Source organism: Mus caroli, chromosome 1 (assembly GCF_900094665.2).
Source record: "Mus caroli chromosome 1, CAROLI_EIJ_v1.1, whole genome shotgun sequence".
Classification (NCBI taxonomy): Eukaryota; Metazoa; Chordata; class Mammalia; order Rodentia; family Muridae; genus Mus; species Mus caroli.
In genome coordinates this window covers 1,486,670-1,497,224 of record NC_034570.1, presented here as the reverse complement: position 1 = coordinate 1,497,224, position 10,555 = coordinate 1,486,670, and the positions used below count along the sequence as shown (strand labels likewise).

The window sequence follows — 10,555 nt, the reverse complement described above, 5'->3', positions numbered from 1 at the left end:
TGGCGGGGGTCGTGGGTAGCTGGCAGGTGTCAGCCGACCCTGCGCTCTAGCTACCCCGGTGCTTTTCTGACTGGAATAGGCACCCTTCTTTCAAGAAAACCTAGTGGAAGATACAGGCGGCAACTTTGGATACAGGACCACAGAGGTGACATTCTGAGGATCCTGGCCTTGAGGTTGGATGCCTCATCTTGCTAAAAAGACACTGGACCTAAATGGCGCAGCATGACTTTGTTCCTGCTTGGCTAAATTTCTCAAAGCCACAGTCAGCTAAGTCATCTACAGCTACCTTTGACAAACACGGAGAGCACCTATCCCGTGGAGAAGGTAGATTTTGAATAAGCCGTCGTCAACATAATTCCTCTGATGGCTTTTTAAACAATGGACCTCTATGGACTACAGGAGATTCTTGGCACCAACCCTCCCTATTCCGCCATGATTCTGTTGACTCTGGTGTCTCTAAGGGATCATATGCTGGAACCACAGGGTTTCTATCTGGTTGGCATGGCTCTTCCCGAGGTCATGATGGTATGAGCCAACATAGTGGAGGTAGTACAGGAAACCAACGACACTGGAATGGCACCTTCCATTCCCGGAAAGGCTGTGCCTTTCAAGAAAAAACACCAACTGAGATTAGGGAAGAGAAAAAAAAAAGAGGATAAAGTAGAAAAGTTGCAGTTCGAAGAGGAAGTTTTCCCTTCTTTGAATCCAGAAGCTTGGCAAACAGAATCAGTCATGCAGACCTATTGGGACCCCTTCTGGAGTGGGTTGTGGGAAGCCAAGCAACCCTCAACGATGCTAGTCATCAAAAAATTTTCCAAAGAGGATCCTGCTGCTGCCTTTTCTGCTGCATTCACCTCCTCAGGATCCCACCATGCAAATGGGAACAAAGTGTCAACAATAGTCCCAAGTGTCTATAAGAACTTGGTTCCTAAGCCTCCACCACCACCCTCTAAGCCCAACGCCTGGAAAGCTAACAGAATGGAACACAAGTCAGGATCACTTTGCTCTAGCCGGGAGTCTGCTTTTACCAATCCAATTTCTGTTACTGGCTGCTGGTGCAGTTCTCCACTCTCCTAAAGAGAGTCCCTCCAGTACTACCCCTCCAATTGAGATCAGCTCCTCTCGTCTGACCAAATTGACCCGACGAACCACGGACAGGACGAGTGAGCTCCTGAAGACTCTGAAGGATGAACGAAATGGAGACTGCTCAGAAAGTAGAGACTGGGACAAGCTAGAGGGGCTAAGATCGGAGGGCAGCCACACACCTGAACCAAAGGAAAATGGAGAACAAGGTTGTCTTCAGAGCGGTCTTTCTCTACCCATGGTAGAGGAAGGGGAGGATCTGTCACACTCTCTGGAAGCAGAGTACAGGTTATTAAAAGCAATGGGATGGCAGGAATACCCTGAAAATGATGACAGTTTGGACTGTCTTGTGTAAGAAATATATTTTCTTTAAAATTAGAGATTTGGCCCAAACTATCTGCCTTAAATACTCCAGGGGTGCCAGAGACCCCTCACCTCTTCCAGGCTGGTGACTGGATCTATGTAAGGAGACATTGGGTACAATCGCTAGAGCCCTGATGAAAGGGACCCTTCCAGGTGCTGTTAGCCACTCCCACAGTCCTCAAGGTGGACAACATTATGTCCTGGGTGCATGCTTCCCAGGTGAAACCGGCAGACACTCTGCTCCCCAGAAACTCCCGCTGGACGGTACAGAAGATGGACAATCGGCCCAAGCTCAAGATCACTTGACCTTGATCATGACCGCCTGGTGGTACTTTTTGATTCTGGTTCCTTCCCCCATCCTATGTGCCTGGCCACCAAACCTGTTACAGCACTCACTGTCTCCCTTCAATTGGGATTAGAGGTGGCTGGGGCAGCCACCAGGATCTCCACTTGGGTCTTCCAAGGAGAAAATTATGACAGTCTGAGGGCAGCCATAGATTTTGATGTAGAGAAAATAGAAACTTCAAGAATCACGGACTTCATTGTCAGAAGTAATACTGCAGAATAGGAGGGCTATGTGCTGCCTTAGCTGAGGAGTGTTGCTTTTATATAGACCATTCCAGGGTTAAAGAGTCAATGGTCAAGGCGAGAGAAGGGCTAGCCAAGTGGAAGAAAGAGAGAGAACAGAGTCAGGGCTGGATTGAGTCTTGGTTTAACTCCACCCTTTGGTTAACCACCCTCATATCCACCCTGTTTCAACCCCTAGTTGTTCTCCTGTTATTGCTGACTTTTGGCCCCTACATTTTGAACTGCTTGGTCGCTGTTGTTAAGGAACTCATAGGTACAGTACAGCTAATGATCTTGAAGCAGAGATACAAAGAACTAGATACAGAAGACCAGGAGTATGAGCTATCAGAATATCAGCAATAGCTTCAGGATTGAAACATGCACAAAGAAAAGGGGAAAATGAAGAGGTCAGCTCAGGAACTTTAGAAAATTCTACCAGACCCCTCTCCTCCTGGAAGCGAAAGGTCATAAAGAACAGAGGCGCCCCTCTTCTTTGGAAGGGAGGGGCTAATTACATCCCTCAGACCACAGGAAGGAGGGACTGACCACTGGCCACCTGTGGGTAGGGGTACATACATTCTGTGACCGTTGGCCACCTACCTCATTCCCTATAGTCCAATCAATTTAAAAGTCACACTGTTCTGCCTATAACATTGTGCCTAATGGCTGCTGCCTGGAGAACTGTATAAAGGCTTGCGGGATGGGCTATGCATGGTCACTCTCTCTCTCCATGTGCAGGGAGACCCCAACATGTTAGAACAATAAATTCCTATTGCTTTTTGTATCAATATCTACCTCTGCATCATTCACTCAGGGAGTCCCTGATAAACTAAGGCTCGCCAGAGTCTTACAGTATCCTCATCATTCATCATAATCATTGAGGTGGTGAGTGTGCCCAGTTCTTATCTGGGGATCAGGAGTACTGTGTCATATGTGCCCAGATCCAAACCACAGGACTTTCTGCTTTGCCTTCAACACTTCCTAATAATGGTCAGAGGTCTACAATGGTGACCTCTGTGCTTAAATATATTTTTAGTTTTTGTTAAATGCAAGGCTTTTAAAGATGTACTGTTTACTATTCCTCAGGAAGCAGGGCTGCCATGTTTTTGTTTTCTTGTTTCTGGGAGATAGTTGTTAACTTGTTGCCTAGGTCTCAAGGTGACAAGCTCCTATTAATTGTTACAAAGGTTGACAGGGTGGGGCAGTCATGTGTTATTTTAAAGAGCTGTTTTGTTCCCAAGTTTGTAGAAACATGGCCATTTTTTTCCCTATGAAATTAGTTTTAAGAAGATTGGCGAATCTTTCCAGTAGTAGGGAACAACCAATTTTAACTCTTCTGCAAATGTTACTTTTTAAAATGTTTTTGTTTGTTTGCTTGTTTTTGACACTAGCTCTCTGTGCCTTGAACTTGGGACTCCTCGGCCTCAGCCACCTGAGTTCAAGGATTATAAATGTGTGGCACCACAGATTTTAGCCTTTAATTTCTAAAACCACATTTGAATTCCTGCAATTACTTTTCCCTTTGTAGTTTATACTCATTTACTAGGTGGTGAGAACAAGACTCAGAACAACATGTAACATAGCACAGTGCATCAGGTTGCTGATGAAGTTGGAATTATGGTGTAGGTCTCCTGTATTTTAGTTGAATTGTTTGTTTTTACTAGATATTGATTTTTCAAGAACTCACTAGATTCTTCATTTCAGAAGAAAATCTGTAGTTAGAACTATTTCTGACTTTCAATTTATCAGCAGCAAGTTATAAAAAGTGAAGCCTCTAAGGGGTGTGTATGTTCAAAAGGCAGAGCCAAATAACTCTGAAGTTTGAGACCTGACTCTGAAGGAGTCCATATGCGTTTCTGAATGAAGAACTCCTGCAGGAGCACAGTTTGTGCTGATTTACTAGGCACAGACTTCTGGCGTCCAGACTAAGCTCTGCATTCTTAGTTCACAGACCTGGGAGTGAGTGTTGTGTACCTATGTGGATGGATTGCTTAGCCAAAAGCCACATTTTAAGAAACTGGAAAAATTGGTCAGTGATACATATAATATAGGCATAATCCTATAGATTTAGGATATACTAACCTAGTTGTTCTTCTGAACAAGCCTAGGAGACAGGCACACCCTTATTCTATTCTTGGGGATGGTCGTGAGGGGCTATGACAGTCTCAGCCTCCACAGATCTAAGTCCTGCCTCAGCCACTGTACTGTACCACCTAGGGAAGGATTTTAAAACCCTCAGTTTCAGATAATTCTCATGACTGGAAACAAGAGAATTTGGCTTCATGGTGTGGCCGTTCCTGGCTGCTGTGCTATCAGAACAACTGCTGGTTCTTCTTGCTTCGCTTAGTAGCTCTGACTCATGTTTTTCATGTACTATTAAACCAAATCTTTAAAATGACAGGTTGATAAGGAACTAAATGATGAAATGAGATGATTTGGAAGGTTCCAAAAGTCAGTCTGGCGCTTAGTGCCACTCCTCCAGTTTAAAACAAACAAACAAACAAAACAAAACACTCCCAAGCCTCAGATGTTTTCAGCAGAGGGCCCAGTGAGATGCAAATTTTTGGTTTCAGAATTGTTGGTTGGTTGTTTTGATCTATCACCCAGCCTCAAAATATCTGGAGGGACCCACCAGGCCTAAAGAAAATCACGTTTTATTAATATCCACAGCTGTTGAGGAAGGTAGGCAAGAGGCAAGAGAAGTGTGTGTTATGTGACAGCCTTGCAAAACAAACACTTTTTGTGGTTGACACCTTCAATCCTGCTGATGGAATTTGCTGTGGAGGGAATTGAGACTGGGGCTGGAGAGGACATTGCTTTGATTTCAAACATGTATATAATGCCCAAACCTGGTTCCTTCTGTTTTAAGTCACCTGGACTGAAAATCATTTAAAGCTACAAGATCACTTTTTTCTGTTCCAAAGACTTTCCATTCTCAGTTGAATTTCTCTGCCTACCTCATGGGAACATAGTGGCACCTCAGATCATTGCTCTGACCCCTATGAGAAGTCTCTATTCATGGATACTATGGGAGTAGTGTCCAGGAGACACTTCACGGGGGTGGGCTGGGGGGTGGGTTGGGGTCTGGTGGCTTCCATTGCCAGCCACTGATATCTGGGAAGCTGTTTCATGCTAAGAAATGCCAGCCATTAAAAGTATAGAACTTGAGAGACAGAGCCAGCGTTGAACTAGCTGCATGGTTTTTCAGGAACTGCTACCATTGTAACAACAGGCAACCTAGTGTTCAGAATGTGCCTTGTCCTTATTGCCTGGCACACAGCTCTCATGACACTGTCCCCCATTCCTAGCCAGAGAATGAGACCAGGGTTCCCACTGATGCAGAGATAGCCTCCAGGACCTCAGAGTGTTTGCTTAAAAGCCCAAGTTAGTTTGTCTCTGTCTTAGCTACACAAAGATTTAGTTGAGATAAAACACCAGCTTTTCACTTTGAAGGAGTGTGTGTGTATGTGTGTGTGTGTGTTTGTGTGTGTGTGTGAAGGCAATGGTAAAGAAGAAATGTATTTATTACTTTAAATTCAGTGGTTGCTTATGCTGGATAATGCATCTGTGTAGATACCTTTCTGCCCCCCACAGGACTCTTGGTCTCATTCCAGGCAGTGCTTGTATAGAATTGTCTTCTTCAATCTGCTCTGACTCCAATAGCCTGTTCTGGGGCCTCTGCTTCATCTAATAGCATAGGAATAAGAGTACTAAGTCACATGGACTGACACAGCCCCCAACCCCTGTATTAGAGTGCTGTAACAAAATACCACAGATTTGGTACCTTAATTGATAAACATATGTTTTTTATAATCCCTCAGTGCAACTGCATTTACACAGAACCTCAATAGGCAATTAAGGTTAAATGAAATCATAATGGTGGAGCCCTAATTTGGAAGCACTGGTGTCCCTTATAGGAAGAGGAAGGGACATGAGATTTCTTTCCTTGATAGAACCAAAGACAACTGTCGGCAATCCAGGAAGACAGCCCTTATGCAGAACCTTGATCAGGGTCTGGTAGCCTTCAGAATCGTGAGAATGGACATTTCTGCTATTTAGGACAACCTATCTGGGAAGTTTTACTCTTTATGGTATTTTTATTTCTTACCAAGCCCACACCCATACTTACATAACTGTTACTTTTGCTAATTGAGGCCTCTTTATTCTTGTCTTTGCTGGTATGTGTATACAGGTCTGGGTGTATATATGCATGCAGATTCCAGACAGTAACCTTGGAGTCATAACATAAGTATTGTACAATTTGATTTTGACATGGTCTCTCAGTGGCCAGGCACTCAGACTGAACTAGAGTAGCTGGTCAGCAAGTTCCAGGGTTCTGCCCATCTCTGCCTCCCTGTAGTTGGAATTACAAGTCCATGCCACCACAGCCAGCTTAAAAACAAAACAAAACACCATAGGCTCTGAGAGTCAAACTCAGGTATCACACTCTGGTGTCAAGTGTTTTATCTTTCCAGTCTGAGGATCACTTTCTAGGTACAAAAACATAGTTTCTTGGCTCCAGTGCTTCCTAAGGTAAAAGTTGTTATTTTGAAATTTAAAATCATATGATGGTCATCACATTAACTAGGATGGTTTTAGTGAAAAAAAACATAACTGCAGTTTGAGTCTGCACATTAATCATGGAAAACAGAACAAGAAAAAATGTCACTGGTGGTAAATTTTAGCGACTTCTCACTCACTTTTGAATATGTTCTTCTTGTGTATACTTTGTCTCTTTTGCAGATTTGTTCCCATTTCTTGGGAATCTTAACAGTCATGGAACTTCAACAGGGTGTTTCATGCCTCTGCTTTATTCTTTGAAATCAAAATTAAATCTAGAAAGCTTTGTTTCTTTTAACATGGGAGAATCTCACTGCACAGCCCAAGGTGATTTCCCTGCCTCAGTTTCTTGTGTTAAGGTTATAGGTATACATCTTATGTTCCTATAAAGATGATAGAGGCCCTTACAGAGAAAATGAACAAACCCTTTAAAGAAATCCAGGAAAACACAAACAGGTGAAGGAAATAAATAACACCATTCAAAACCCGAAAATGGAAATAAAAGCAATAAAGAAAATAACAAACTGAGGGAATCCTGGGAATGGAAAACCTAGGTAAGTAAACAGGGACTGCAGATACAAGCATCATCAACAGAATACAAGAGATGGAAGAAAGAAGGTCAGGCATAAAAGATACACTAAGGCCGGGCGGTGGTGGCGCATGCCTTTAATCCCAGCACTTGGGAGGCAGAGGCAGGCGGATTTCTGAGTTCGAGGCCAGCCTGGTCTACAAAGGGAGTTCCAGGACAGCCAGGGCTACACAGAGAAACCCTGTCTCAGAAAAAAAAAAAAACCAAAAAGACTGAAAAAAAAAAAAGATACACTAAAAGAAATAAGATACATTGGCCAAAGAAAATGTTAAGTCTAAAAAATTCCTGAAACAAAAACATTCAGGAAATATGAGACACTATGAAAAGAAAAACCTAACAATAATAGTAATAGAAGAAGGAGAAGATTCCCAGATCAAAGACCCAGAAGATATTTTCAACAAGATCATAGAAGAAAAATTTCCTAACTTAAAGGAGATGCCTATGGAAGTACAAGAAGCTTACAGAACACCAAACATATAGGACAAGAAAATAAAATCCACTTATCACATAGTAATGAAAATACTAAATGTACAGATCAAAGAAAAAATATTAAAAGCTGCAAGGACAAAAGCCCAAGTGACATGTAAGGGCAGGCTTATTAGAATTACACCCAACTTCTCAATGTAGACTCTAAAGGCCAGAAGGCCCTGGATAGATGTCTTGCAGACTCTAAGAGACCACAGATGCCAGCCCAGAGTATTATATCCAGCAAAAATTTAAATCACTATAGATAAGGAAAATGAGATATTTTATGACAGAATAAAGTTTAAACAATATCTATCCACAAATCCATTCATGTGGAAGATACTAGAAGGAGAACTCCAACCTAAGAAGGTTAACTACACTTATGAAAACATGGGGAATAAATAACATCACCAGCAAAACCAAGAGGTGGAAACATACACACCACCACCACCACCACTGCTACTACCCTCAAATGAACAGGAATTAACAATCATTGGTCATTAATATCTCTCACTATCATTGTATACAATTGCCTATTAAAAAGACACAGGCCAACAGAATGGATTCAAAAATAGGACCCATCCTTTTGCTGTATACAAGAAATACACTTCAACATCAAAGATAGACATTACACCAGAGAAAGCAGTTGGAAAAGAGTTGGAAAACAAGCCAAAGGATGGAGCTATTCCAATACCTAACCAAATAGACTTCTAACAAAAATGACTCAAANGAGACACTTCATACTCACAAAAGGAAAAGTCTAACAAGAGGCTGTCTTAGTTCTGAGCATCAATGCCCCAAATGCAAGGGAAGCCACTTTTGGAAAAGATACATCACAAAAACTTAAATCACACATTGAACCCCATACTTTAATAGGGGGAGACTTCAACACTCCACTCTCACCAATAGATCAGTCATTCAGACAAAAACTAAACAAATAATGAAACTAACAGACATTATGACTCAAATGTACCTAACAGATATCTACAGAACATTTCATCCAAACAAAGAATAAATCTTGATTTTAACATCCCATGAAACCTTCTTCAAAATTAATCACATACTTGGTCACAAAGAAAATCTTAGCAGATACAAGAAAATTGAGCTAACCCCTGTATCCCACCAGGCCACCAAGAATTAAAGATGGATTTCAACAACAACAGAAACAGCAGACGTCTTTAAAGTTATGGAAACTGAACAACTCTTTACTGAGTGATCACTGGGTCATCGCAGAAATAATGAAAGAAATTAAAGACTTCCTAGTATTCAATGAAAATGAATGCACAACATACCCAAACTTACGGGATACAATGAAAGTGGTACTAAGAGGAAAGTTCATAGCACTAAGTGCCTTCATAAAGAAATCAGAGAGATCTCATACTATCAATTTACAAGCACACCTGAAAGCTCTAGAACAAAAGAAGCAAACACACCCAACAGGCATAGATGGCAAGAAATAATCAATTTAGGGCTGAAATTAATAAAATAGAAACAATACAAAAAAAAAACCAATGAAACAAAGAGTTGGTTCTTTGAAAAAAAATCAACAAAATAGACAAACCCTTAACCAAACTAACAGTATCCAAATTAATAAAATCAGAAATAAAACGGGGGACCTAACATCAGAGACTGGGAAAATCCAAAGAATCAGTAGGTCATACTTCAAAAATTTCTACCCCACAAAATTTGAATTTCTAAAAGAAATGGACAAATTTCTTGATAGATGCCACTTACCAAAGTTAAGTCAAGATCATATAAACAATTTATATAGATCTGTAATATGTAAGGGAATAGTCAGTCATTAACAGTTTTCCAAAGAACAACAACAACAACAACAGCCCAGAACCATGCAGTTTTAGCCCAGAATTCTACCAGACTTTCAAAGAAGATCTAATGCCAACACTCCTCTAATTATTCCAAAAATAAAAAAATAAAGAAATGGCCACCCCGCGCCATCTTCCTTCTGAGCCCAGCAGAGGCCGCTAAGGGCTCCAGAGCGCTCCACGCTGCAGGACCTCGGGATCACCTCAGGATTATTGGTCCGGGCCAGCCCTGCCATCTTCTGCATGAACCTGGCCAAGGGCGTCTAGGACACCAGAGGACTCTCCACACTGTAGGAGCCCTAGCACACCCAGGACCTCTTGATCACCTGAGAGCACGTGGGCAATAGAAGCAACAGAGCTTCTTGGTCAGGGTCCCTTAGGGCCTTCATCCTCAGCCAGGAGGCCGAGCTGAGACCCCGACCCCTGGGCACAATCCTTGACAGAGGAGAGTTGGCCTACAGGGAGGGTCTGACCCCAGAACTCAGGATGTGGATCAGAGCTCCAGACTGCTGGACACCTGCCCTGCAAGAGGAGAGCTTGCCTGCAGAGAGTGCTCTGACCACTGGAACTCAGGTGAGAGTTGGACTCCCAGAAGTGCTGACAGAGGCTAACAGGATCACAGGAGATCAAGCTCCAACCAGAAACAGCTTGAACATTAACACCAGAGATTTCCAGATGGCGAAGGCAAATGTAAGAATCTTACTAACAGAAACCAAGAAAAACGGGCATCATCAGAACTCAGTATGCCCACCACAATGAGTCCTGGATAGCCCAACACACCCGAAAAGCAAGACATGGATTTAAAATCCTATCTCATGATGGTGGTAGAAGAATTTTTTAATTAGGTATTTATTTCATTTACATTTCCAATGCTATCCCAAAAGTCCCCCACCCACTCCCCGACACACTCCCCCCACCCACCCACTCCTACTTCTTGGCCCTGGAGTTCCCCTGTACTGAGGCATATAAAGTTTGCAAGTCCAATGGGCCTCTCTTTCCACTGATGGCTGACTAGGCCATCTTCTGATACATATGCAGCTAGAGACACGAGCTCCGGGGATACTGGGTAGTTCATATTGTTGTTCCACCTATAGGGTTGCAGATC

The 10,555-nt window shown here is 42.5% G+C and overlaps 1 pseudogene; it reads left to right on the top strand.

The window, feature by feature from the left end:
- The first annotated feature begins 154 nt into the window (after positions 1-154).
- LOC110310529 lies at positions 155-1,438 on the top strand (annotated as a pseudogene).
- Positions 1,439-10,555: the final 9,117 nt, after the last annotated feature.